The 26,570-nt window shown below is 48.3% G+C and overlaps 1 protein-coding gene across 1 annotated transcript in view; it reads left to right on the forward strand.

Annotated features, from left to right (window-relative positions):
* The window catches only part of SPOCK1 (SPARC (osteonectin), cwcv and kazal like domains proteoglycan 1), a 603,296-nt gene that overhangs the window by 141,678 nt on the left and 435,048 nt on the right, over window positions 1-26,570 (forward strand). The window lies entirely within an intron of this gene.

Here is a 26,570-nt window from a genome sequence, read left to right on the forward strand (position 1 = left end):
ATCCTCTCTTGTCTCTGCCCAGGCAGTTTCCCCTCCTTCTTCAGGTCTCATTTCCTGGGGAGGCCTTCCCAGACCCCCCCAGGCTAGCTCACGGGGGCCATGCTCCACCCGTGGGGCCCTGAGCTCCCTTCCTTATGGCATTGCCCACAATTGTAATTTTAGCTTCAAGTGTCACGTCTTCTCCCTTCCTCCCCCTGCTTTGGCTTGCCTGGTTTATTCTCCTACTTCACTAGGGCAGTAGTTTGCAGAAACTGAATTTGTCTGCCTGTTGATGAGTATGTTTGTGCTTGAAAACTGTTCTCCCAGCCCGAGCGCTGTAGCACCTTCTTGGGCAAAAGCCCATCATTAGCTGCCCCCAATCTCGTGACTATGAGGTGCAGAGAGGCGTTTGAGGGAGAATTTGGCCCGATGAGTTCGAGCTCCTGAGTGCGTCTTCTAGGATCAGGTATGCACTCCAGTTCAAATGGCGTTTTGAGGAGAGGGCCATGAGGTCATGAAGCTGCCTTTCGGGGCTGGCTGTGTAGGCTAGGCAGTGCAGGGGAAACCTGGGATGGCAGGCATCTGGGCCAATACTCCCATTGCAGTTTCCTAACCTTGATCGTGGTCCATCTGCTGCAGACATAGCAATAGCTTCTCTGCCTCCTGCCCTGGACTTGGAGGGCAGGGCTGTGCTGTCTCTCCGAACATCCTGAGATCTTGGCACAGTTACTAGCAGGGAGTTGGTACCTAACAGGTGTAAGCTTAAACCATGTATAGGAGATTTCCAGACTTTGTGTGCTGAGAAACTTTGTTGGGATGTGTGGTTTGTATAGGTCAGCATGAAAGACTGTGGGCAGAATAAAAAGGGGAGGCAGAAGGAGTTTAGCATGGGATGGTAATGGTGCTGTTAGATCTCATGCATTGGCGCTTCCTACGTTCCCCTCGCTGTATGCCTCTTATCTCTTCTAATGCTTGTAGGCATCTGTCTACTGGAGTTACTTATATTTCTTCCATTAAGCTCTTCTTAAGCCTAAGTGTCTGCCACGTGCTCAGTCTGGGCCACGATCCCCTGGGGCTGCCCTAGACATACCCGGAGACTTGCTTACGTTTAAACTTCTGCTTTGTGGAAGATGTGGTGTATGTGTGCAGTGGAATATTACTCGGCCATAAAAAAGAACGAAGTGTTGCCATTTGCAACGACATGGGTGGAGCTAGAGAATATAATGCTAAGCAAAGTCAGAGAAAGACACCATATGATTTCACTCATATGTGGAAATAAACAAAACAAACGAATGAAGGCGAGGGGAAGAGACAGAGACAAATTAAGAAAGAGACTCTTAGCTATAAAGAACGGATGGTTACCGGAGGGCGGGTGGCTGGGGGGATGGGTGAAATAGTTGATGGGGTTTAAGGAGTGCATTTGTGATGAGCACCAGGTGATGTATGGAAGTGCTGAATCACTATATTGTACGCCTGGAACTAATATTACACTGTATGTTAACTAGCTGGAATTTAAAGAAAAAATGAAAAAAAACCCCCCAAATCCTCCATGTTACGGTCCTCCCCGCACAGTGCTCAGTGGCAACACTACTTCTTGCTGACAGTTGACCGCAGGGATGTTGAGGGCTTGACGGGACCCAGGAGAGGCCGGGGCTCCCCATCCACACTGTACATTTCCCAGCAGTGGTTGCTGTGTGGGATGGGCGCAGTTCCCTCTGGAACACAACAGAAGGGTGTTAGCTAGAGCAGGGGAAGCTCTAGAGGCGGCAAACCACAAGTGCAGGCCAAGCCCTCTCCCTGTAAAGCAGGGGTGATACAAAGTCAGTGGAAGCCAAGTCATTTCGCTTCATCTACTGGAAAAGATAGGAACAGATGAACAAACAAAACCACGCGAGCACTCCAAGCACAGAAGCCCGGCCGATGGACTCATTTGTCACTGTGCTTGCTCGCTCTGTCTCTGTCTCTCTGCCATCTCTGGCTCAGCAATGGTAGCAGTCTAATGTCTGGTGTTTAAAAAACTGCACCCCTAGTCATTTGCCATTCTCATTTACTTGGTCTGATTTTTTTTTTAAGTAGGCTCCACACTCAGCGTGGGGCTTGACCTCTGAGATTAAGAGTAGCATGCTTCACGGCCTGAGCCAGCCAGGCGCCCCCACTTGGTCTGATTTCTTGTTTTGCACACAGTTGGACCACACTTAGCTGGAGCATGTCTCCCTTTGTCTCCCCCCACATTTTCTTAGATCTGTGCTCTTTCCCTGTGAAAGCAGTGATGGAAAGTCTCTGGATTTTCCCTGTGGAAGCAATGATGGACTCCCCTGCTTCAGCTGCTTCTGATTAAATTCCTGCTTAATCATTGATGTCTCTGCATTACTCAGCAACCTGCCCACTCGAAAAGCTGAACTATTCTGACAGTTGACGGGTGGTAAATGGTAGTAACTGCCGCTTGCTAAGGTGGGGCTGGGAGGGGACTCTAGCCTTGACCTTCTAGGCCAGCTTGGTATAAGTATTTAGGGCATGGGTGTTGGAATCCAAAAGGTCCTTGCTCCCAGTTTGGCTCTGCCACTTTTTTGGTGGAGTGGCCATGGGCAAGTCTGTTAACATCTGTGTCTTGCTTTTCTTATCTGAAAAATGAAGATGATAGTGCTTATCTTGCAGGATTGTCATGAGGATTGAAGATCTTAAATCTCTACAGCATTTAGCACAATACCTGGTAGTGAACATTCAATATATGGGAGCTTTCTGTGGCATTATTATCTAGCTTATAGATGTTGATGAGACAGTTTCAAGTTTTCTATTTTGAAAACATCATAATTGTCCTATTACCCATGTGACATCCTGAATTTTAGTAGGATCGAAAGATGCTATCTCATCCTTGGAGCACTTGGAGAGTATTCTTAGAGGATTCAGTAGAGTTCTGGGTTAAAGTGCAGAGAACCCAGATCTCTGTTTGCCCACCTATTGAACTTTTGTGCAAAGAGCTCTTCTGGGGACCCGACCTTGTGTTTGCCTCCCATGGCATCAGTTGGCAGTCTGTGCCATACTCAGAGCTTTTGCTGCTCCTTCTGGGACATTTCATGAGGATTCCTTTTTCCAAGTGCTGCCAGAAGCTTTAGGACTGTACTTTTACATGTCATTATGTGTAAGTGGTATTACAGAATATTTAATAAGGTCAACTACATTACATGTTTGAAAACTGTATAAGTTGAATTGGGGAAACAGCTTTGATTGCATGAGTAATATTTAAAGTGCTTGCTAAAAATACAGTAACTTTTCTGTCAATAATAGAAAAGCTTCTGAGCTCTGGAGAAATTTTTAAAGCAAGATCCAGTGGCTCTTGCCCATCTTGGTGAAAGTTTCCATTAAACAGATGATTCATGTTATGAGAGTAGAGTGATTAACATGAATTATGGGAAAATTATTCTAAGACTTGAATGGCTGAGTTATGAATGGGTTAGGAGGCAGATTGCTTAGCAATTGGCATTTTTATTTTTATTTTTTGTTTATTTTTTATTATGTTAATCACCGTACATTACATCATTAGTTTTTGAGGTAGTGTTCCATGATTCATTGTTTGGGCATAACACCCAGTGCTCCATGCAGTACGTGCCCTCTTTAGTACCCATCACCAGGCTAACCCATCCTCCCACCCCTTCCCCTCTAGAACCCTCAGTTTGTTTTTCAGAGTCCATCGTCTCTCATGGTTCGTCTCCCCCTCTGATTTCCCCCCCTTCATTCTTCCCCTCCTGCTATCTTCTTCTTCTTTTTTTTAACATATAATGTATTATTTGTTTCAGAGGTACAGATCTGTGATACAACAGTTTTGCACAATTCACAGCGCTCACCATAGCACATACCCTCCCCAATGTCTATCACCCAGCCACCCCATCCCTCCCACCCCCCGACCACTCCAGCAACCCTCAGTTTGTTTCCTGAGATTAAGAATTCCTCATATCAGTGAGGTCATATGATACATGTCTTTCTCTGATGGACTTATTTCACTCAGCATAACACCCTCCAGTTCCATCCACGTTGTTGCAAATGGCAAGATCTCATTCCTTTTGATGGCTGCATAATATTCCATTGTGTATATATACCACATCTTCTTTATCCATTCCTCTGTCGATGGACATCTTGGCTCTTTCCACAGTTTGGCTATTGTGGACATTGCTGCTATAAACATTGGGGTGCACGTACCCCTCTGGATCCCTACATTTGTATCTTTGGGGTAAATACCCAGTAGTGCAGCAATTGGCATTTTTAAAGGAAGATTTTAGTCTATGGCGGAAGACCCTCAGCAGCAAGATTTGCCCAAATATTGGTATTCCTTTTTAAAGAGGGAAAACTTGCTTTCAGGGTAGAGGAGTTACTTCTGTCCATTCCTGGAGAGATTCTAGAATTCCTCCCAAATTTGGCTCTACACAAGTCAGGTTTGAGAAGGTCAGAACTCTGTCTTGAGGGGTGAGCCTTTGAATCTGGGCTTTGTGCAGAGGATTGGGAGGAATCCAAAATTACTTCCAGTTGGCCAGAGACTCTTGCGTGGATGAAGAAAAAGGCTGCTCAGCAGCCCCAGCACTGTCCTCAGGAGGGTCTCAGCAGAGACCCCTGGGCTGAGAATTGCAGCCAGAGGAGAGATGGCGACTGAGCAACACAGTAGCTGTGGTGAGCTGGGTATTGTGCAGATGCCACCTATAAGCTTGGATAAGTGTCCTCATTGAAAGCATGACCCGAGGCCCTACTGTGTGCTGGGACCTGTGCTGGGTATTTAGACACTAAGTGGAACCTCACATGATTTCTGCCCATGAAGAGCTCCCATTCCATCGGGGGCAGAGGATGCGGTAACAGTTGTCATGCAGCAAGCTCAAACGAGCAGGTTGCCTGCATTCAAGCCACCTCAGCCCAACAGCACCTCTTGGAAGGGGGTACTGGTATTAGTCCTGTCTTACAGAGGAGGAGACGTAAGCCCACACAGACGGCGGTAAGCTACAGAGTCAGGCGTTGAACCCAGCTTTGCCTAACTCCACCTCCAAGCCTTGGCCCTCAAATCCTGACTAATCCTATAGGTATAAAAGTGATGGGCACAGCCCTAATTGTACAGGCCCCATGCAGGGAGGGTCCACGTTTTGCCCTTATTATGTATCATCCCTGAGTAAGAGGGTGAATTTACTCCCTTGTCTGTCAGGTATCGCCAGGGCTGTGGGACCTTTGTGTAAAAGCTCCTTAAATTCTGCAGCCCTGTGCATATTGGCCTCTCACCCAGTACTTTATTAAAAAACAGTCCATTTTTCCCGGTTTTGTGTGGATTCTTTCATCAGGCCACTTGCGTGGCAATGGCAAAAAAAAGCCAAAGTGGCAATAACATCTAGAAATGACACGTGCAAGGTTCAGTATGGAAATTGCAGGGTAGGGCTCTGCTCTCATCTTAAGAGAGTGGTGGGTGGTTTGTAATCTTGGTTTTCCAGAACTTAGCATGGGTGGTAAATTGTGTATGTGTGTGCATGCATCACACACATACACAGTGCTTACACTAAACTCGAGGAAGATGATGTTGGAGCCTCCCAAAATGTCCAGGGAATGTGTATGGGTGGTGCTTTGTTCATTTGTTACCTCATCCATCCATCCATCCATTCCTTCATCAGATAGAGTTGAACACCTATGTGTCACGCACTGTGGGAAGTGCTTCGGTTTCATAGTGTAAAGGACAGACATAGTTAACTGCCTTTCCTAGAACCCACTGTCCTGGTTGGGAAACAAGCTGTAAACCAGTCTCAGCCACCTTACCATTGGATTACAGTGCTATGAGGGAAAGACCCAGGGCCACAGTAAAGGAGACAGTGATGAGGGTAGAGGGTTAACCTAGGCTCTTGTCAAGGGTGATGGCCAGGGGGAAATCTTGCTGAGGAAGTCACAACTGAGCTGAGAGCCACAGGCTGGATAGTTAGGTAAAGAGAAGGGGTGAGAACATTCCAGGGAAGGGGAACATGGAACAGAAAGGAGGCCACACCGTGGCTGGTGTGTCGTGGGCAACAGGGAAGTGGGGCCAGATGGGCTTGGTGGGGGGGGGGCAGGGACCATCTGGTCCCTTGGCTGTTGGGTGAAAGTGACTCTTATCTAGCCCTTGGGCGGGGGTTTGTCCCCTACCAGCTATGTGAGCTTGGACTGTTGATATAACCTCTCTGAGCTGCGGCTCCCTCTTTTAAAATGTGAAGGAAAACACCCACCTCTCAGGGTTGCCATAAGGATAAAATGGCATCATTTGACTGTGTAGCTCTGTGGCCCATGGAACATTGCAGGTGCAAAAAATATTACTCCCCTCCCCCACCCCCCAGCCTTGCCTCTGATAAAGGAGCCACAGGTGAGCAGATGGTGGTTCTGTGTTAGGGAAGACCCGTTTGCAAATTCACATTTAACCCTTCTCCTCCTCCAATGAGGCAGTTCCCCAGAGAGGCCTGTGGAAGGGGAGTGTTCCCTCTTGTGTGTGCTGGCGGTTGGTAAGGTCAGAGTTTATTGTAGGGTCAGCAGCAGGAGGCGGACAGCTTGGGGAAATGCAGGAGCCACAGGGGCCATGATGGAGGTGGAGCCAGGGTCTGGGAATCTCAGGGTGCATGTGTCGAGAGGCGTCAACAGAAGCTGTGCTGTTCCCTCCCTGCTCACTTTAACTGCCATCTGCACCTGCCTCTGGCAGGGAAGGGCCTCCAGGGCTCCCTGGGAGGGTGGATTTGTGCATCTCAGGGCTGGTCTCTGGTGCCTGGCCTGCCCAGGCTTGTGCTCTAGGACAGTTGTCCGTGCTTCCAGCGCTAGAGTCTTTTTTATTGGGAAGTTGTTCACTAGGTAAGTCTTATTTTCCTGTTGACTTAAATGCAGGTTTTCAGAAATAGTTTATCTTTCTTCCCTTGATTTTGAACCTACTGTGTGTGCCTGGTACTGCAGAAATCATGTGAACAAAACACATGCATCCTTTGCTCCCCATGTTGCCTCCTAGCAGCCCCAAGACGGTGAGGGATTCCAAAGATCACACAGAGCTGGGATTTCCATCCAGGTCCATCTGACCTCGGGCCATATATTCCTTCCTCTCTCCCTCCCCTCCTTTTTTTCTCTCTCTCTCCTTTCTTTTCTTCTTTCTTTCTTCCTTCCTTCCAGATTTTATTTGAGAGAGAGAGAGAGAGAATGAGACTGAGCAGGGGGAGTGGGAGAGGGAGAAGCAGATTTCCTGCTGAGTAGGGAGCCCGACATGGGGCTCCATCCCAGGACCCTGAGATTGTGACCTGAGCCAAAGGCAGCCGCTTAACTGACTGAGCCACCCAGGGGCCCCTCAGGTCGTATAGTCTTAACCATGAAGCTGAACTGTGATCCAATACAGTGACTCTCAAGTAGGGGTTCCTCATGCTGTATCTTACCTGTTGGCTTCTGCACTCAGGACGCAGAGATGTGTAAACCAGTAATTAAAAGCCCAATTGAGCTCACTTTCTAGCAGTGTCCTTGTATGGAGGGTGAAACCCTTTTCTAAAGGAATTAGGTAAACCTGTAGTATGTCTGTGCTGTGGGTGGTAGAGTTCTTGACACCTCTTATCCTGCTGGGAGGGGTTGCTGGGTAGGTACCTTTGGAGCAGATGCCCATCTTCAGTCATAAACTTCGGAAGGCAAGGTCTGGATCTTATTCATCTGTGGGTCCCCATCCTCAGCATGATGCTGGCAACAAGGATGTTAAAGAGTGGGCTCTTTGGAACCAGCTGGACGTGGGGTTAAGTCAAGTCATGCCACTTTTTGATGGCATAGCCTGGGCAAGTGATGTAATCTCTCTGAGCATCAGTTTCCCCATCTGAGAATTGTAGGAATTAAATTAGAGATTCAACAGTGCCTGCTAGGTTAGGTCCGTTGTCAGCAAACTCTAGTGCTGTGGCCAAATCTGGCTGCTCTTTATTAGGTAGAGTTTTATTCGTACAGAGCAGTGTTCATTCTTCCCTGTGTTGTCTGTGGCTGTGTTTGTACTACAGTGGCCGAACTGAGTGACAGAGACAACATGCCTGCAAATCTGACAGTATCTGTCACCGGGTCCTGTGTAGTCAGAGTTTGCCCACCCCGTCTTGGGCCCCTAACAGATGGTCGCTGCTGTTGTTGAAGTTGGTGACATTACCTATGATGTGAGCCCTTCTCCTTCTTAAACAAATACCTGTAGAACACCGACCTTCTTCTGTTCTTGGAGCAGTGAGAGAAACTCTTCAGTTGCGTGGCAAATACCTTTGGGATTCCCTTAGTTTTGGTCTTTATGGCTCTCAAGATTTGGGTCATGTTTTGTTTCTCACCTTTTTCTCCTGGTCTGATGATTCCTCATAGTTTTTGGTTTGCCCCCAGACCACCTGCACCTCTGCACAGCCCTTGCTTCAAAATGGCCGAGGCCAGGGAATGCCCACTGAGAAAGCATCTGAGCGAAAGGGGAGGTTGTATGTTAGGATCCTCTGTGCTCCTGGGAAACCCAGAGACATGTGAACTCCTAAACGCTGCGCTATGAATCCACCCACATCTTGACCTAGCCACCCTGAGTCTCTCTGCCCTGGTTTTAGAGGAGAAAATCTCCTTTAACACAGAGGGCTTTTTTTTTTTTTTCCTCTTAGTGATTTCCTTTTAAAAAACAATCTTATTTTGGATCATAAAGGTAATACATGCAATTTATGGAAACATGGGGAATGAAAACTGCAACAATCAATCCTAATCTTACCACCCAGAGACAACCATTATTAGTATTTTTAGCTTATTTCCTTCCAGATTCCTAATCACGTGTAAATGTTTACATAATTGAAATCACATTGTTTATATAATTTTATTTCCCGCATTTTTACTTATTATGTCATAACCATTTCCTCCAGCAATGAATGTTTTTCAAAACCATGGCTTTCATCTCTGCATACATACGGGCACCCCCTCACTCACCCACCTACACATGCAGGCGTGTTTCCATCCACCGAACACGGATATCCTATGTGCTAGGTGCCGGGGATGCAGCGGTGAGCACCAGTATGCCCGCTGCTTCTCACTGACAAGAGATCGTGGTCTAACAAGAGGAGAGAGAGAGAGAGTTAATCATCATCACATTACCTTTGTTTAGACTGCAGCAACAGTAGCCTGGGGAGTTTAAATAATAGATGTTTGTTTCTCACAGCTCTGGAGGCTGGAAGTCTTGAGATCAGGGTGTAGCGTGGTTGGGTTGTGGTAAGGGTTCTCTTCCTGGCTGGTATGTGGTCGCCTTCCCTCTATGTCCTCACGTGGTAGAGTGAGGAGGTCTTGTGTCTCTTCCTCTTCTTATATGGGTGCTCATCTCAGGCACTCTGGGTGGCTCAGTCAGTTAAGCGTAGGCTCAGGTCATGATCTCAGGGTCGTGACACGGAGCCCTGCCTTAGGCTCTGTGTTCTCCCGGTCCCTCTCCCTCCTCCTCTGCTCCTACCCCCTACTTGTGCTTGCACACTCTCTCTCAAATAAATAAGTGAAATCTTAAAAAAAAAAAAAAGAAAAGAAAAGGTCACTAATCTCATCACGGGCACTCCACCCTCATGACTTCATCTAAACCTGTTTACTTCCCAAAGGTCCTGCCTCTTAACACCATCACCATCACACTGCGGGTTAGGGCTTCAGCCTAGGAAGTTTGAGGCAACACGCACATTCAATCCATGACAAACATTGTATGATAATGCATGTGGGGGAGGGGATATGCAGGAACATACGTAGACAGGTCCTATCCCAGAAATGATGTTGAAAGGCTTTGCAGAGGAAGCTAATCCCGGTCTCCGTGGTCATCTTTCTAGAGGAAGTTCGAGGAATCCTAACCTACAAGTTCTCTTTGGAATGGTAGACATTCCTCTGAGAAATGCACACTTGGACGGAAGGAAAGGAAATTAGTAGTTGTGATGAGCGGTGTAACGGCAGAGATTGCTGTACTATGGTATTATCAAGACTGTCTTTAAAAAAAAAAAAAAAAAGACTGTCTTCCTCGCATGGGGCACTTCAGAAATTGCCAGAGGTACTGCAGAGATAAAAGCCGGCAGACTCATTTGGAAATGTTGAACTCATTCCTGAAATCGGAGCCAGTGTTCCACATAGAGTCGCTTCCCAAGACTTAAGGACGCATCCTAGGATGAGTGGTATTGGGAGATGCTCTTGGTTTTCAAGGTTTCACAGCACTGCTGAGAAATCACGGCCCCACTCGGCTTCCTGGTGACTTGGAAGATGATCAAGACCCATGTAGGTCCCAGTGGCCGTTGGATGACTAGAGGCAAGGCTGCATGCCTTCTAAGAGGTGACATGATAATGGTCAGCAAGGGCAAAGCTCAGACCCCAGGCCTGTTCAAATGTTCTGAGCTCACAAATGCCCACCTTCTGCCTTTTGTCTTGCTTGTTGGGTGCGTGCGTTTGTTTTTACATGTTTCCCATGAGGAGTAACAGTGGGAGAGGTGGCTGTCATGACAAACTGATTGCAGTTTGCGTCTGGCACGTTTATGTTTGGCAGCTGAGCCGGCCAGAGAGCGGGGCACTTGCAACAAGGGAGGCGTGGCCCTGAGGCTGTTTTCTTCCCCCGTCTCTGAGTGAGATGGAAGTGGCCTTCTTTTTCCTTGGACGTTCAGGGACAGCCTTGTGGGTACTTAGTAGCGTGTTTGTCCCCACGAGGGTCTCTGCCGTTGTTGTAGGGTGAGTCTGTGGGTTGCGGGCGCCTCCCAGCACGGGACAGGGCAGCCACGGAGGTGTGTGCGTGACGTGGGGAGCTACGGGATGCTACAGAATGTCCATCACAGAGGGAAAAAAGTCCGACGCAGGAACTGTCTCTGTATTTCTTTTTGGCTTTTTATCTACGTTGGGCAAGCATATAAAAATGCTGACCATATTTGCACTTTAGTGTGGAAGGCAGTGTCTTATTAAAAAAAAAAAAGAGTTTTCATTAATGAAGGCCTGCAAGCAAGGCAGAAAGTAACAAAATTTGCATTTCCTCACCTTCATCCATACGGTGTGGGAGTTGCCGGTACCCTCTAGGGTTTGTTTGCCGTTAGGATTACATTAGAGAGAACAGGTCCTTGACCTATTTATTGCCTAGTGTACAGTAGGTACTCAATAAATGGAATTTGTAATTTCTATTGATATAATAGCTAATTTTGATTCAGAGTTCACAATTCTGAATATTCACTCTCTTAATCGGTTTTGTATGCTCTGGATCATCTGTCTTGGTCTTTAATCAGAGATGGAGGTGTCTGTGAAAATGCACCCCTGTGCGTTGTTCACCTTCCTGGGGGCAGCTTTTGTCCTGATGATGAAATGTCAGAGAAGTATTTTATAATTAAATGAGAGTATTATCCAAATGTAAATTTCTAGTTCAATCCCCAGATTGCTTTCTAAGATACAGTAATATTACTGTTAAAGTAACCTGGAGTTTTATTGTTAAGAGGGCCTTGTGTCCCAGTGACAGGGAGAATTTGTATTTCCTAAGGCAGGAGAGTTAAAAGATCGCTTCTGATGTAGGTCTTACACCCCTGGCTCTTGAGTGGGCTTAGTTTACTGAAGCTTCTTGGGAGGCTAACTGGCTGTGATAAGACAATTTTTAGCCCTCACCCCAGGAATGATGCCTTAATGTGCTTGCTTCTGTTCTTCCATATTGTGGGCTTTGTGATGAGCTCATCCTTCCAGTACCATCTGAAAGCGCCTATTAAATTGGAGTCCAGGATATCTAGATTCTTGATTTGATCGTGTTAAGTCTTGAAATTTTGTCCAGGAGGCATAGAAAAACCCTTCACAGTTTTGAGTGTTTAATCTGTTTGAACACAGTTTCAGAAAGGGTTTAGCCCAAGAATATCAAACTCTTATATAAACAGTTTATCAAAAAACCAACAGAAATTTCTCTTAAATACACAACCACCTGGAGCATTCCAGTTTTGGAGGAAACAGCTGAAGAACTGCTGGACAGATTCCATTTTTTTATCATGGCTGGTGGAAAGTTAGGGCTATCTGGGGAGATATTATGGGCAGAGAAAGCAGTTTATCTACCTACCTACCTACCTGTCTACCTATCTGTCTATCTAATTTATTATGTGAAAGTGAGCAGAGCTAAGTGTGTTTTCTAGATGAAGGGCAGAAGAGCAACGCCCTAGGTGAGCACTGTGTCCCTTCTGTCACTTGGGTGGTGGTGTTGGCTGAACTTCACCTGGACGCAGGTGCTTGTGCTGGCACACTGGGTAGGTGTGAAGGAAGGTAAAGAAATGTTTGCCTTGGGAACATGACTGGTCTTAGGCTTTGCCCCGTGATGTCTTTTATGGACACACAGCCACACTCCTACACCCTACCTTTTCCTGCTGAGCAGGCCTTATTTGCTCACTTGCTGCTGTCTGTGCCTAGAAAAACCTTCAGGGTTTGCAGTGACTGGTACAGTCCTCAGGAAGGGAAGAGGGCTCTAGAAGCCCTTGGTAGAAGGTGAGGTTTCTGGGTTTTTGTTTTTGTTTTTTTTTTGCATTAGTACCTCAGGAAGAGGTGGGTCTAGCAATAATTTCTTGGCTCCCAGGAAGAATCTTTTAAACAGAATGGTATCTTACGGTCATAATAGTTGACTCTGCCGGATGCTGAATTATTACCAGAGGATGAAGACAGGGGGCTGCAAGGGTTCTAATTATTCTATTCTGAAAGAATGAAACAAATCCCATTTCCTTCCAACTTCACAAAGATTCTGTGTGAATCCTTAGTCACAGATGAGGTGGAATAGTGCAGAGCTAGCTAGCCTGTTTGAGCAGCATACTCGGGTGTACCATGCCCCTTCAAGCGTTTATGTACGCCAATCCATTTGCAGTCCCCCCATATGTGCAGCAGTTACTTGACTGGGAGCTTTTGTGTATGTTGGTCCTTCTTCTGAGAATGCTCTTTCTCCTTGTCTGCCTGGCAAACTCCTACTCCTTCCTCCAGACCCAGCTCAGGCGTCTCTTTCTCTGTGCAACGTCCCTTGACCCTTTTCCTCCACAAGCAGAACCGATCACAGACCCTCCTACATCCCCACCGACCTTGAACATGGAATTGTTACTTACATACAGTTCTCATCTCCGCAGCAGGTGCTTAGAACAAAGCGGGCGTCAGGGCTAATTTGTTGCGTAGTGGTTTGCTTGCATGAGTAGTATCTACCCTCTGGTCTGTGAGCTTCCTAATAGCAGAGAGTGTCTTCTTTTCATCTCTGTGTCCTCAGCAAATTGTGCAGTACTCGGATATAGCAATAGATGTTCAGTTACGATGGATCAAGTGGATGGCTTCAGCTCAGTGGCCTCAGAGAAGGATGTGTGTATCAGTGTCAGATGCCAGAGTCGATGAACGGGTTGCCATGTAAGCTCTCATTCCGTTTTTTGGGAGCACTACCATCAGGAAGACTGAGCTGTGGGTGAGCAGAAAGTCAGTTCTTTGTATCAGCTTGAGGAGAGGTGAGGAAAGACTATGCTAATTACCAGGTCAGAAGTTAGGTGGTGTTTCCCTTTGTGTTCTCGGGAGACAAAACCCATTCGTGTGATACACGTGCCCTGCAGCTGTCCTGAAAGCGCAGCGCGGTGCAGGGCCCCGGGGCGGAGGAGGGACTGGGCTGAGCCGCCACCCCCAACTCTGCACTGGATGCCATGCAGCTCTCCAGCGGTTTTAGCAGGAGGGGCACGGGAGTCCGTCTGCTCAGGTTCCTGGTGAATAGAATGGCAGCAACAACCACCCAGCCAGCACTCCTTTGCATTCTGACATGATGCTGGGCCAATGCCCGCTTCTCTTTTAAATGCCCCCCCCTGCAAGTTCCCTAAATGTCCAGATGGCAATTTGTGGGTGAATAATTTATAACAAGATAACTTATGCATTATGCAGTGCTGATTTAAATTATAAATTGACCTCAGTTGGCAGCTTACCTTAATCAGTGGACTTTGTGGTGGTAGGCTTGAGAAGCTAAATGCTGGCTGAGTTAGGATTAGTGAGATGGGAACAGGGTGGGTGGCCTTGTCCCCATGCCCCGGTAAGGTAGAGCAGGTGGAAGGAGGGCCCGGAGCCTGGGGTGCTCTGACTTGGCTGAGCTGAGGCCACACGGGCCTAGGCCCCCTAGTCATGGTCTTTTTGCAGTGCACAGCTTCCCTCCCAGGAAGAGCGGCGGAAGGAGTCACGGTGGAGGAACGGATCCTCCCTCCAGGCTCACAGCTTTCCCAGGGGGTAAACGCCCTGGCAGGATGCACTCGAGGAGGGGTGGGGGCAAGGTCCCGGAGCCCGGCCTGGGGTCCTTGGAGCCCGTGGTGTTCTGGACTCTCCATGAGGGAGGTGTACAGGACCCCATCTGGGGGTGGGGTGTGACCAGAGTTGAGGGAAGGAGAGGGAACGTGGGGACCGGAGATGCTTCCAGGGAGGAGTGTAGAGGGCATGGGGGGCGGTGCACAGTCCCACGCACTGTAAGGTACACTGAACGGACTAGACTTTTTTTTTAAAGATTTTATTTATTGGCGGAGGAGAGAGAGCGAGAGAGAGAGAGAGAGAGAGAGAGAGAGAGAGAGAGAAAGAAAGCACTAGTAGGGGAAGGGGCAGAGGGGAAGGACAAGCAGGGAGCCTGATGCGGGGCTCGATCCCAGGACCCTGGGATCATGACGTGAGCTGAAGGCAGACGCTTAACCCACTGAGCCACCCAGGCACCTCCTGAAAGGACTAGATTTTTAGAGCAAACTGGAGGGTGAAAGAGGTGTGGTGGGGACATGAGCGATTCCAGCCCATCTCCCGGAAGGTCATCATGGATGTCCACTGTGTCCAGCCTCCAGGCCAAGGCCTTGTCCAGAATTGCTTTACTGACACCCTATGACAGTGTTTTGAGACCACATTGTACTGTTCTCCCATTTCACAGAAGTGAGGATGTAGAGTGAGTCATTTACTCAAAGTGACAGTTAATAAATGGCAGAGCTGAGACTTGAAAGCAGATCATTCAGTTAACAAAATACTCCCTAGGGGCCTCTTACGGGCTAGGTCCTGCCCTACAGGCTGGGGTCCAGTGGGGACCAGTCAGAGAGGCCTCTGTTCCCAGGAAGGTTTGTTGCTGCTGGTGGAGACACAAAATAAAGCTGTCAACAGACGAAGTACCCGGTATCTGCGGCTGCTGCCCAGGCCCTCACTCTAAGCCTACTGCTCTATTGATTGATTAGACAGTATGTTCAGCAAATACTGATCGAAAGTCTATGGTATGTAAAAGTGCACCGTGAGAGGCACGCCTGGGGGTGAGTAAGAGTTAGCTCTCCCTCCGGCGGGAAGCGGAGCACACAGCTGGGCGGTACAAGGGAGGCCGTCCTCCAGGTAGCCCTTGTGGAGCAGGGGAAGCTCCGGTGAGGGCGGGACCTTGCAGGGGCAGGAGTCCATGCTGGGATTCTGGGGCCTTTGGCTGGAGTGGAGGGGGTAGGTAGGGAAGTGTGGGACCAGACAGGTGGAGGCCAGGAGCAGGGATTGTGCTTAATGGGGTGCCGAGTGGGGAACCGACCCCTGGATTTCCTGTGGCTGTGCTTTGGAGGCCCACCTCAGCCAAAATGTGGGGAGACATTGGGGAGCGGAGGATGCTGGAGTCAGGGAGATCTGATTTCAGTGCTCTTAGCCTACGTCCAAACTTGGGCCAAGATGGTGGAGTGCAAAGATGAAGGTTGAAACAGAAGCTTCTTGAAGGTAGATCACTGAGGCTTTTTAAAGAGTGTAGGTGATCAAAGAGTGGGGGATCCTCAGGGTGGACCCCTAAGGGCACCTGTAACAGACACTGTGAAATTAAGCTGGCCATAGAGGTTGGCAGGGAGGACGTGATGTTCAGCTTTGCCACATGGTGCCCAACAGGCCAGTAGCTGCCTGCAGAGGGGGGCGGGCCATTAGCCACCTGGGAGGAGGTGGGCCTGCCAGGGAGAGAGCCCTGGGACAGACAGCTGACGAGGCAACACCTCTGCTGCTCCCTGCTGGGCTTCCCCGGTGGGAAGGAGTTTTAGGGCATGAACTTGTACGTGCTGAGTGTGCTGTGTTCTGGGGATCTTTGATTTGTGCATTGCTCCTGTCTCTATTGGTCAGATCATCAAGTGCTTCCTGGGAAGGACCTGGCCATACTCACAGAATTCTAATGCACTGAATAATTGGTGTCTGTCAAAGGGGCCACCTTATCTGGTTGGAGACATTGGTTGCTCAGGTGCTGGTTGGCAGTTGGGAGGCCAGCAGAACACCTGGTGATCGGGCTGCCTCCTGGTTTGCTGGGGGAGAAGTCAGTGCGTTCATTTCTCATCCTGTGTCACTTCTGGGAAAATGTGCTATATTTCCTGTTTGTCATCTGTCAACCTGTCTTCTCTGACTTGACCACAACTGCGGTGGTGCTTGCTAAGTCCAGAACCACAGAGCTGTTGGCTGTGCAAATGCTAGAAAACAGCTTTCCAGAGGGCTTTGTAGGGGATTCACAAATGCAGAGAGTCACAGGTTAATGTGCGGATTCGAAGCGCGGTGAGGATATGGAGGTGCGGCCCCGTGATGCCCACGTGTAAAAAGTCACCCACTCTGCCTTTCTCTGGCTTTGCGTTGAACCAGAGAAGTTATTTTACTAGCCTTTTCAAGCACTGAGAAGTTGTTCTTGGCTCCAGCCCATCAGTGTCTCTCAGCATGTGACGTGGCTGCTTTCTCCAGGGGATTTCTGACATGCCTGTCTCCCCCCATCCCCTTCCGTTCCCTGCCCCAGGCTGCTTGCTGAGCTCCTGTGTGTGCTGTCCTGGGCACTCTCCTAGCTCTACAGACGTGGTCTGGTCCTTCCAGGGGCTTTCCCTTTATGGAGGCCGCAGTCATGGACACAAAAAGGTGCATTACAGCTTGATGAAACATCTAGAAAATTCTTTCCATCTCATGTGTCCAAGAATGGAGCACTTGTAGCCGTCATGACATCATAGCTACCTTGAAGTGAGATGCCATACCTCTGAGGTGTCTTTCTCTGCCACAGTATTTGACTACATTAGAGGCTCATTGCAGATTTAACGAGTGATTAACAGAGATGTCTTTTTAGATGGAATTGAGTTCTGTGCCTTGAAGAAAAAGTCTAGTCTATTAAAATACTTACTGGCACCACAATAACGATGATAGTAGTTGACATTCGTTGGGGGTCTTTAGTGTGTCAGCTGTTCTTCCAGATATTTCTCCCACCTTCTCTCAAACCTTCTCAACACCCTGGCAAGGCTGGATTTGACTCATGAGGAAGAGAGAAGGCACAGGGAAGTTGAGAGCCTTACTTGAGGTCCGCAGCCAATAAGTTCTTCTGATTCCAGAGCCTGAGCCCATCATGTCTCTCTGCATGGCCTTGCTGTTAATTGGTCTCCAACTCTTCTCAAAGCCTCAAACAAGGTTCTCACTCAGGTTCTCAGCTATGCCTTCACAAGTAAGGCTGTTGAGAGGCTGAGTTAGGATTAATGTTCTCCATGCGGCTGTCATATAATTTTGGTTTAGGTGGGCCCTACTTAGACCAGAGTTGTATGGCTATTCTGTCCCACATGATAAAACTGTGTGTACTTTTAGTGTGTTCAGATGTGCTGCTTTAAAGGGTACGTGAAGGGGCGTCCGGGTGGCTCAGTCGATTAAGCATCCAATGCTTGTTTCAGCTTAGGTCTTGATCTCATGGTCTTGAGACAGCCCTGCGTTGGGCTCCACCCTCAGCGTGGAGTCTGCTTGAGATTCTGTCTTTCCCTCTCTCTCTGCCCCTCTCCCTTCTCATGTTCTTTCTCTTTCTCTCTCTCTCTCAAAATAAATCTTAAAAAAAAAAAAAAAAAGGTTACGTGAAGGGCGCTGATGTTTGGCCTGCTGGGGACGTGTTTTATTTCCATAGGATCGTGGCAGTGTATGTGAACTTCCTATACCGTCCACTGGGATCTGCACTTGAAACTGGCTCTGCATTCGCACCCCTGGGGTGTCATTCACAGCCCCTTTTTGCAAGAGGCTGGTGGTGGTGAGGCAGACCTGGAGGGCGTGGAGGGCAAGATGCAGGAGTTTCTTCCTCCCGGGAATGGAGGATGTGATGGTTCTCAAGCTGGATTCTGGCCCAGCTTGTGTTCTCCTGTCAGGTGGACAAGGGCATTGTGGTTTTAAGGAGGACCATGGGAATCAAACACAATGCCCGTGACCATGAGAACACCTCCCACAGAGGACGGCGTCCAGAGACCAGCCTGCTGGTGCAATCTCCTCATGAGAAGGATGCGTCATGAGTGCATTTGATCAGTGAGGGGACTGAGAGGCTGAGCACCTTGCTCCAGTCCCTGGCCCATGAGTGACAGTGTCAGTCGGCCTGTCTGTTCTGCCGGGAGGTGGGAATCGATCCCAGATTTCCTCCCTTTCCTGACCAACCTGTTATGTCTCAGCGTCCTGCTTCTCTGATGCTCTCATCTTTATCCAGATGCTTTTGACTCTGGGGTCATCTCAAATGCTGTGGTCCTTGATGGGTCAGGATTGTGCTTAGACCTGTTTCCTGGGACACATAATGGCCACCTGCTGACCCTGCTGCTCAGTCCTGGTTGGAAAATGTGACCACCTGCGCTTAACTGGATCCTGATGGAATTGGCTTGTCCTGACTAGGATGAAACCAGTTCTTCGTGTGCAAGTCATGGGGATTGTCCATATTGACACATGTCCCAGCCAAACAGCCTGACAGCTGATCACACTGAATGCTCTTAGGGCAGTGGTACTCTCATGCCCACTTGGATGACAAGGTCTATATATTTTTACTCCTGATTTTTAAAAATATTTGACATTGAACAATGTAAAATAGGGTCAACTATATTTAAACATAAAACATGCAACTGAGTTGTTTGAATAACATTTTAAACCGATATGTTTAGGTAACATGGATGCTATGAATACCAATCATGCCTAAGTAACTTCAGGGTCTTACCTCCAGTGTACCCGGTAGCTCTGCAATAAAACCTTGTAAAACCTTTTTCAGGGAGAGTGTTCCATCCTCTCGTGAACTTGGAATTGCAGATTTTCTTTAAGGGTTATCTGTGTATCTATCTAACCACTTTTAAAGCTTTTTCATTTTTTGAATTTGATCAGACTTACTCTCTTCATGCGTGACCCATCCCTGACGTAAGATAATGCTAGTTTATAAAAATAGCTGCCGACATGCCTCTGGGGAGAGGGAAATGGATGTGTATATTGCTTTTCATAACAAGCCTTATAGAACTGATTAAGTCATAGCTCCCATATAATGGATGATTAGCACTTGCCAGACTCTGGGCTGAGAGTTTTACTTGGATTATTTCATTAATTTATTATTATTATTATTATTATTATTATTATGGTAAGAACACTTCCTTTTCTACATTTGATGACACTTTTTCCAGCTTGTGTGGCTGGAGGGACGCAAGAAGTCCTACATTGTCATTTTGCAGCTAAACATTGCTTCTGCTAAGACCAGGAGGGTAAAAGAGTATGGACCAGAGAGAGCCTGCCCCTGCGACCACTTGTCTGGGTGGCCTGAGTCGGCGCCCTGCCTGACAGCGGCAGCCGAGTCCAGCTATCTCCCCCGCCCCGCGCCCCGGGTGCCAGACCCGTGAAGGAAGCAGTATGGGAACCCCTCCAGACCGTCCCTCTCCGACATGAATAGCACCAAGTGGCTGTGGTTGATGCCACGTGGTGGGGAAGCATTGCTCAGCTAAGCCCTGCCTGTATTTCCGACCCACAGAACCAGGAGAGATGACTAACGGCAGGTGTTTTAAGGCGCTAAGTTTTGGGTAGTTTGTAATGGAGTGACGGATACTTGGGATCCCTTCATGGACGCAGTGACCGGTCCCTTCTGATGATTTCCCTTTTGTCAGTGATGTTGCCCTTCTGGGTCTTTTCCTCCCTCGTTGGCAGCTCTTCTCGGACTCCTCTGAGAGCCCCTCTTTCCTCGTCTGCCTCTGCAGTACTGATGTTTTGGGGTTCTCTTCTCAGCAGCCCTTCTCTATAAAGCACTAGAGCTTCCCTTGGGACACTCCGCTATCTGTGGCTTCAGCCATGCCATCCTCGCCCAGTGCCTGACCTTCCTGTTTTAGCGGATAAATGTGTTACAAACGTATAAAAGTACACCTCTCAACTCTCTATCTCTGGTGCAAATCTGTCTTCTGATCTCAGGGTCCATGCACGCACAGCTAGCTCACCCTCATCATGCTCAGAACTGGGCTTAACATATTCCCTGACTTCCCTGTTAGAGAGGATGCATCACGTCCCTCCCAAAAGTTGGGATGAAGTCCTAACCGCTCCTGCTAAAGAATGGGAGCTTATTTGCAAATAGGATCTTTCTAGAGGTAATCAAGTTAAAATGAGATCTTTAGGTGTGGGGGGGGGGGGCTAATCCAATATGACTGGCTTCCTTCAGAAAAGAGTACATTTGGCCAGAGAAATAGACATGCACAGAGAGACCATATGAGGGTGCACAGGGAGAAGGTCATGTGAAGGTGAAGGTCAGGATTGGGACCGTCCCTCTGCAAGCCGCAGAATGCCAAGATTGCTGGCAAACCATGGAGGCTAGGAGAGAGGCCTGGAACAGATTTTCGCTCGCAGCCCTGGGAAGGGACCAACCCTGCCAGCGCCTTCATCTCGGATTTCTAGCTCTGGAACTGTGAAGCGATCCGTTTCTGTTGTTTCAGCTTCCCCGGCTGTGGTAGTGTTTACAGCAGCCTGAGGATGCTAACCCACTGCCCTGCACCGTCCTCCGCCGACTTGTTCTTCCTCCTAGGGTCTTGGTCTCCGTGTATGGCTCCCCCATCTCTCCACTTGCCCTAGCCAGAAACCTGACTTCTTAGCCCCCAGAACTGGGGAGGGGGGTTGGCTAGAACCAGGCACTCAATACCATAGACTATTTAAAGAGATGCCCTCAAATATTGCAGGTCTTTTGGCGATTGTAGAGATTACCCTGAGGATGTGCAGAATTGGAATTAAAAAGAGAGACAAACCCCAAATATCTTTTATCTCCCTCCCGTCCCTGTGTACTGCAGGTTTCCTGAGAGAAACTACTGATGTCTTCTTTCAGCCAAGGGGCAGGCCTATATGGGGAGCCACATGTATGTAAATAAGATCTCAGCAGCATGCCTGCCTTCCTCTTCTTCAGAGAAATATCGATTTTGACTTGGAAGACTTACCTAAAATTTTTCTTTTCACTGGTCTCCTCATTGTGTACAACTTGCATTGGCGTGTTGAGTCGCACAATGTGATCTTTGTAAGGAATCTTGCAAGTTGGACCCGGCTCTTTGGAAGGCTTAGGACAAGGAGGGTTGTTTTAGAGCACCGTATTGATTTGTAGCCGGTTATTGAAGTTGTTGCAAATGCTTTGACTCCATTTTTCCCATTGAGTGATACTGAAATCACTGGTCTGCGGAATGAAGAGTCAGGCTTCCAAAGAGATGTTGTGCTCCTTTTCTCATGATGGTGATTTAAACAAGTCCCCGTGCCCTATCCTTTCAAAGCATCCACATTACCCTTGGGAACAGAGGAGCAATAGAATTGTTGCAATTTCATTTTATATTGAAACTACTGCAACACATTTCCTATACTTGGCCTATGCAAATTGTTTCTTTCTCTTTTTTTCCCCCCTTGGCAAAGAAATTATGGTTGTGTGTGGAAGCCCTAAGCAGGGCACAAAGACATCAAAGTTGGCCATAATCATAAAAAGCACATGCAAATCTTTCACATTAATAATTCACAGTTAAGCACAGGAGCTACGCCCCCTGTCCAAGATTGCGGCAAGTAGCAATTTGTTTAGCTTTGGTAAAGGGCACAAAATCACCCAAGTTCAGATGTTCTGTTTTGGTCTTCCAGTTGCTCTCTGGATTGAATTCAGACAAATAGCCAGCCTTACAAATGGATATGTACACGTTTGTCAGGAAGGTCTGATCTGTAGGGGACTGTTAATTTTGTGGACCTTGTCAGTGTTACTATCTCCTGAGGCCCTAATGAAACTGTTAGCTGAACCCCAAATTCCTGAGTGTCTCCCTTCATCACCTCCACCCTCTTCATGTATTCATTCTGTGGAAGCTTATTGAATGCCCACGTGTACTAGGTTTGGGCTTGGTGCCAGGGATGGACGGTGACCACGATGAACATGGCCCTGCCTGGCCCAGTGTGGACCCATGGAGGTCCACAGCCCGGCAGCATCAGCATCAGCCTCAGTTGGGAGTCGGTTAGAGGGACGGTGGCATGGACCCCACTCCAGACTGGGTCAGTTTTTTTTTTTTTTTCCATTTTATTTTATTATGTTACGTTAGTCACCGTATAATACATCATTTGTTTTTGATGTAGTGATCCACGATTCAGTTTTTTTAAATTTTATTTTATGTTATGTTAATCACCATACATTACATCATTAGTTTTTGCTGTAGTGTTCCATGATTCATTGTTTGCATATAACACCCAGTGCTCCATTCAATACGTGCCCTCCTTAATACCCATCACCATGCCAACCCCTCCCCCCACCCCCCTCCCCTCTAGAACCCTCAGTTTGTTTCTCAGAGTCCATCGTCTCTCATGGTTCGTCTCCCCCTCCGATTTCCCCCCCTTCATTTTTCCCTTCCTACTATCTTTTTTTTTTATTAACATATAATGTATTATTTGTTTCAGAGGTACAGGTCTGTGATTCAACAGTCTTACACAATTCACAGACCTCATCGTAGCACATACCCTCCCCAATGTCTATCACCCAGCCACCCCATGCCTCCCACCCCCCCACCACTCTAGCAACTCTCAGTTTGTTTCCTGAGATTAAGAATTCCTCAAATCAGTGAGATCATATGATACATGTCTTTCTCTGATTGATTTATTTCACTTAGCATAATACCCTCTAGGTTCCATCCCCGATTCAGTTTTAACAAGATCACCAGGTGATGCCGATTTCTGTGAAAGCCCCATGCAACAAAGCATTATAATAGGGTGTGAAAAATGCTCACCTGGAGGGCATTCTCAGGGGGTGGAGCGGGTCATGCCCCTGCTAGGATCTCGGGGGAGGTGCTCTGGGGAAGGAAGAACTGGTTTCAGCTGAAATCCGAAGGATAAAGAAGCACAGCACACAGGGGCGGATAGGGGTGAGTGCCTGCATTTTCAGGCCCCAGATAGCCACCGGTGCTTAACCCCCGAGGGAAGGGATTACATGCTGCTGGAGGACCGACAAGCTTCGTGGCTGGCACTCAGAGCTCTCCAGGAGGCGGAAAAATCTACGGTGAGTCCAAGGAGGGCTCCAGGCCCACAAACAAGGACTTTGACCTTTCCCCTGGAGAGTTATGAGGAGCCCTTGAGGTATTTAAATAGGATTGGATTTAAAAACACATAGGGTTGGTGCAAAATCACTTTCACTACAGTGAAGGGCATGGACAATGCGGTGCTGGCGCGAGTGGAAGCCTTTGAGACTGGGTGGGAGGCGGAACGGGAAGGATGGGAATGTGGGGAGGGAAGAGTCAGGAGAGCAGCCAGCAGGAGGTGCCACGTGCTGGGGGGCCCAGCGGAAGGTCTGGGTACCGCTTCTGACTCTCCCCTCCTGTAGACTGTCCCACGAGGCACATGCACCCAGGGTCAGGGTATTTCTCTTTGCCCCCTCTCTCCCAGGTCATCAGCTTTTAGAGCACAGGGCTCTGCCTTGCACGTTTTTGTTTTCATTATAGTGCCTAGCACAGAGCCCGCGCTCAGGGCTACCTGGAGTCCTGTTGTCGAGTTGAGACCCAGTTTGTGCAAGAGCTTGCCTTTCTTCAGCTGCAGAAGGCGACTCTCGGAAGATAATTGGCTGGAAAAAGCTGTGTTTCCTTGTTTATGTGTCTTTAACGTGAACAGTAACTCCTGTCTGTGTGGCACTTTGCGGTGCAGGCGCCATAACCGCTGTCTCATCTGCATTTCTCCCCACAGCCCTCCGTTAGAGAGGGGGGTGCGTTGGCAGCTCAGTGTTAATCAGGGCTGATTATCTCAGTCTTTCTCTCCTCCCCGTTCTGACTTCCTGCCTTCTGACTTGGGAGTTGAAGCTGGAAGCAGGTTTGGGGTCAAACAATGCAGAGTTAAGTCAAATAAATCCTGTCCATTCGAATTAGCCATCTGGGAGCAGGGCTGTGGAGGGAGAGGCTGAGCGAGAGGAGGGGAAAAGGGCTTCTGTTAAGCTGTGTGGTTCAGGCTCGCGGGAAACTGGGTCCGTGGGCTGGAGGAGACTGGGGGGAAATGCAAGCTCCCAGCCTTCCTGCGCTTCTGCCTCTGGGGGTCTACTTTGCTATGCTCCCCTGGGAGAAGAAGCCTAAAAGAATTTGGTGGAAGAAGGAAAGGCCAGGCCTTAATAAAATTGCCCCTTGCCTGTCTAAATGAAGAAAGGGGCTTTTCATGGAACAGACTTGAGTTTGGATCCTGGCTCTGCCACTCTCTAGCCTCATGGCCTTGGGCAGCTACTTAGCTTCTCCAGGTCTGTTTCCTAAAAAAAAAGTAAAATGGTGGTGACAATCCCTTTCAGACCGGTTTGTGAGAACCAGATGAGGCCGAGATGAATGCTAACAAGCAAGATGCCCCCAGTGTCTGGTGGAGTGCTTGCAACAATGCTAAGACTTTTGTATTTATCCAGCGACCCCTCACCCTTGTTGGAGATGATGCTTCCATAAGACAGGGAATGGCATCCAGAGCAAGGGTTCTCAACGTTCATGTGCAAAAGAATCATTCGGGAGGTTGTTAAAGCACACATTCCTACCGCAGCGGGCATCTAGAATGATCTGACCTAGAATGGTGCCCTTTGGATTCTCCCAGGGACCACATTTTGGAAAAGGTTGGAATGCAACCACAGCTAAAGAACTGCCTAGCCTAGTGTTTGCTCAAGTAGATTCTCAGGGCTACTCCAGACTTACTGCAAGGGGTTCTTCAGGGGGTAGGGCCTGTGTTTCTACCACACCCCAGGTGATTCTCAGGACAAAGCGAAGTGTGCATAACCCTGGGCTCTGGGATCCGGGTAATGCCCACCTCTGTGAGGATATTTAGTGCAAGAGGTTCAAGCAGTTGGGGATGTGCTTTTGAGGCAGAGAAGTAGAGACCTTAAGTGGGAAGAGCTCATCAGGGATGGAGCTGTGTTCCCTGAGGTGCTGACAGCTGGGACTGCCACTGGGCACCGCCTGGCAAGTAACAGACTCGAGAAACCAGCTCTGCGTCCTTGTCAGTTAAACCGGGGCTCAAGGACTGGATGCCTTTAGACCTTACAGCCCTGAAGTCACTTGGTTCTAGAAGATTGAGTGGACGTTAAATTAGGCAGAGGTGATTATATGTTAGCAGGGTGTCCCCAGTGTATGGTATTTGCATTTCTTTAAAATGTTGCGTATATTATGTGCATTTATTCAATTTCTGTATTCAGTCCGTGTTGGCACTTAACTGTGGTTATGTTTTTGTGGGGAAATAGAGCGTATGTGGTTGCATGAAACTGTCTGGGAACTTGGTAGATTTGTTACCCAAGCTAACAGCAGTGCTCGCTGGTGGCAGCTCCTGGAATTGCAGGGCTGTGGTTTTGAGGAAATAACATCAAAACCAGCTGTTGGGTAGGTGGAGAGGTCTCGGGGCCGGTGGGGGGGGCGGGGGGGAAGGAGGGGTGTTGGAAGGAAGCAAATTCCCACTTAAGCTGAAATAGTCTCTGGGACTGGGATACAGAAACCCGCATTTATAGTAAATCCTTCCTGTAAACCTTACGCCCAGTGTCATTTGGAAACAATTGGTCTGCGTCAGGGTTTCTTAACCTTGGCGTGATGGAATGTTTGGACCGTGGGGGGCGATACCTCGCGTGAGAAGCTCTCCTCACTTGAAGGGGAGGATGTTAAGCAGCATCCCTGACCTCAACCTCAACTAAGTGTTAGTAGCGCCTCCCCTCCCATTTCTGACAGTCCAAATTATCCCCGGACACTGCCAGTGTCCCCCAGTGGGCAGAATTGCCCCCACTGAAGCACCACTGATCTGAAGTGTGTCGTGAGCATTCAGTCCATTTCAGTGACAGCACAGAGCACAGGGTCACTAAAAGCTAAGATATGTCAGCTGTCATGACAGGAGGTCACTAATGCAAATGTGCAGTGACTTCTGATTGGTGGTAGGATAAACAGCTGGCCCTGTGACCCATGTTTTGATTTTTAAGTAGCCCTGGAGGAGAACTGTGAAGGATGGGCGGCATTCATGACTCCCCACACTTGAACCGGGGCATCTGATCGCCCCCACAGAGGCCCCCCATGTACCATGTCCGCTGCATCCTGCTGGTGTGTGGGAGCCCCAGAGGCGGGGATGGGGTAGACGTCATTTCTTTGAGATTCTTTAAAATAATTATGTTCTGTCGGCTTTTCCAGTCGGGTAAAAGGGCTTTTTATTGTGTGAAATATAATTCTGTATCGCAAACACATATTCCAGAAGCATAACAAACAAGACCGGGAATGGGGAAGAGAATGCATCCGTGTGGGGCACTGTTTGGTTAAATGAATGTTGCTAGGCTTGTTCTGGAGGTAGAGCTGAATTAATCTCTGGTGGGCACCTGTGAAGTCTGGAGGGGGACATTTAGACTTAACACTTCCATTGGGGATAATGAGTTAACTGGGGAGAGCACCTCACTCGTCCTGGTAGCACTGAGAGCCAAG

This window comes from Callorhinus ursinus, unplaced genomic scaffold (assembly GCF_003265705.2).
Source record: "Callorhinus ursinus isolate GAN/ISIS: 27379988/994484 unplaced genomic scaffold, GSC_fseal_2.0 scaffold83, whole genome shotgun sequence".
Classification (NCBI taxonomy): Eukaryota; Metazoa; Chordata; class Mammalia; order Carnivora; family Otariidae; genus Callorhinus; species Callorhinus ursinus.